At 41.8% G+C, this 3,125-nt stretch overlaps 1 protein-coding gene across 1 annotated transcript in view; it reads left to right on the forward strand.

The window, feature by feature from the left end:
* The window catches only part of nid2a (nidogen 2a (osteonidogen)), a 54,433-nt gene that overhangs the window by 41,259 nt on the left and 10,049 nt on the right, over nt 1-3,125 (forward strand). The window lies entirely within an intron of this gene.

The following is a 3,125-nucleotide window of genomic DNA, read 5'->3' on the forward strand; positions in this document are numbered from 1 at the left end:
CCCCTCACCTCTCACAACCAGTTTTAAATCAAATAAAGAAATGGCATCATAAAGAATGGATCACAGCTGAGACCTTGGGCAAGATAGAAGAGAGAAAACACAAGAAGGTGGCAGTAAACAACAGCAGGACTAGGGCAGATAAAGCCAAGGCCCAAGCGGAATAGGCAGAAGCCCACAGAGCAGTGACAAAGAGCATTAGGAAAGACAAGAATGTCTATATAGATGGAATGGGAGCTGAAGCAGAACAGGCAGCATACAATGGTAATATGAAACACCTTTACGCAATAATCAAGAAATTGTCTGGCAAGTACAGCAAGCCAGAACGACCCATCAAGGACAAAGAGGGAAAGGCCATCACAGAACTAGTGCAACAGATGAAAAGATGGTCTGAACACTTTGAGGAGCTCCAAGAAAAGACCAGCATATTGGCAGCCACATCAGCACAGGTTGGACTCATCAATCAACAAGGAGAAGACCAAAATCCTTAGGATCAACTCCAATAGTAACAACCCAGTCATCCTTAGTGGAAGTCCCCTGAGGAAATACACTCTTTTACTTAACTAGGTGGAACCGATGCAGATGTCAAGACAAGGATTGGAAAAGCAAGAGCCACCTTCATCCAGCTCAAAAACATTTGGGCATCCAGAGAGATGACCCTGACTACCAAGATCCGACTGTTCAACTCCAACGTGAAGTCAGTACTGCTGTAAGGGGCTGAAACCTGGAAGACAAATAAAACCTCAAATAGAAAAATCCAGACATTCCTCAACAGCTGTCTCAGAAGGATTCTCCACATTCGCTGGCCAGACACAATCAGTAACATCAAACTATGGGAAATAACCTGTCAACTCGCTGCTAAGGAAGAAATCAGGCAGAGAAGATGGTGCCGAGTAGAGCAGGGCGATATGGCCAAAAATATTTATCACGATATATACTTGAAAATTTGCGATAACGATATAACTGACGATATAATTGATGCGAGACAAAAATACAAAATACAATTCCACAACTTTACTAGCGCAAAAAACCCATCCATTTATTTTCACTTAAACAAGCAGCTGTTTTTTATGTGAATTAAAGCTATATAAAAATTTAACAGTGCAAATGCAAATTCCTTGCTGAAAGTTTAACCAAAGGGCATTTCGAGTAGAAATGGGCTGACATATCCTGAGCATAACCATGTATAATGTCCACTAAAGGTAATGTGGTGTCCTCGGATCACAAATGGTCCCTAGGTGAATGGCAAACAAGCATATGGGAATCCCGAGGACACCACAAAGGTTTAAAAAGAGGTGCTTTGCAACATTAAACTGCAGTGTGCCAAATAAAAAAGTCAAATACGTATTCTTCGGACCATAAGGTGCACGGGTTTATAAGGCACATTAAGCAAAACAAAGCGGTCAAATAAATCAAACTTTATTCAACTCATTCTTCTTGCTTCCTCCACTTCTGTACCATTGATTCGTTAATGCTGTATTCTATCACAGCTGCTCTATTCCCATGTTGTTGCAGTATATTAATGACTAACCTCGTATTGTGGATGGATTATCTCAGTTGTTCTCCTGACTGAAGTTTGGTCCGTTTACAGCATCCTGCCATGGGATTGCATTCGTCTCTAACCATCGGGAACCCTCACGTTAACTTTTATCGAGTGGAAAAGTGTTAGCATTCATCCTCCAGCTTCACTGTTTATGTTATGCTAACATAGCTGTGTTGGTAGCGTAGCGCATCATTATATACCAGCTAGCCCAACTTCAGTAACCCTACAAACATCGCTGCTGTTTAGTTTCCTGTCTTCATTTATGTTGGAAGTTATAGCAGAGCTGTACGTTTAAATTTTTTCAGAAATCTCTCAGTCAGAACATGCTATATCATGCTTAGCTCGCTAGTTTCGCTAGCTACCTAACTTTCTCAAACTTCCTGCTAACTTCTAACTCCGTTAAATGTAATAAATTCTGTTTTCATGGATGCCTGGATGTTAAACTTAATTGTTACACCTGGTAAAGCAGCAATGCTGATCATTTTATTATAGGTGAAATAATTTCGACAGTTTTTAACTCTCAATGTGCCGCAGTGTTCGTTTGACTTTGGGACCTGAAGCGGACGGAGTTTTAGACCCAGATTGCTCCCAGATTTACGAGCACCTTAGTCCGACAAATACGGCAATAACGACGGCCCGCTTTGCATGTTCTACAAAAAATAGTGCTTTGGTGGGTATCTTACGGACAAACACCAAACCAGTTCCACACCACTGAAGGTGCATCATTTTTACAAACCAATTCTGGTTCATCCGTTTCAGTCAACGATCCGCTTTCCCCCTTCTCATTCTCCGTTGCCGCCATGCTTTTTCGGCCATGTGCGTATGAAAACAAAGGCACTGCGCATGCGTGTTTTACCCATATTCTATCGCGATATTTTATATTCTTATCGTTGCCTAACATTATACCAGTATTACCGTGAACGGTATAATATGGCCCAGCCCTAGTGCTTGGCAGGGCACGCTTTATGCAAAATACCAACCAACATCACCAGGCAGGCTCTCAGGTGGAATCCCCAAGAGAGGCCGCCCAAGAAACACCTGACGACAGGACCTTGAGGCAGAAGCAAAAAAGATTGGCTACACCTGGACCCAACTAGAAATAATGGCCCAGGACAGAAATCTCTGGAGATCTACAGTACCTTTGGAGGCACATACACTGGGAGGGGTGACACGCAGTAATAATAGCGTCCACAAATATTAAAGTTTTAGTGGAGTCCTTTTCTTTCAGGAGCAGTTGTTCTCTCTGGGTGCTGTTGGTATTCCAGTGGCCCGTACTTCATTCAGATTGTTTTTATTCAGATTTATTTCCTGTTGGCACAACAAAGCATCAATTTCCTTTTTTCTTTTTTCTCATTCAGTTCAACCAGAGCGTCTTAAAACTCACTGTGAGCACCACAGAGACAGCGTAAAGACCACCAGTGCTGATGGATATCCCAAAACTGAAGTCTACAAACCACAGTGTGATGCAGAAGGACAGTATCTACCTCAGCAGGTGAAACTCTGACTTTTTATTTATTTATTTAGTGAATAACTACAGTTTCTTCTTTGGCTTTTATCAGTGATTTCTTTTTGTTCTTCTTAAGAC

This window comes from Pundamilia nyererei, unplaced genomic scaffold, assembly GCF_000239375.1.
Source record: "Pundamilia nyererei isolate P.nyererei 1_Seehausen unplaced genomic scaffold, PunNye1.0 scaffold00141, whole genome shotgun sequence".
Classification (NCBI taxonomy): Eukaryota; Metazoa; Chordata; class Actinopteri; order Cichliformes; family Cichlidae; genus Pundamilia; species Pundamilia nyererei.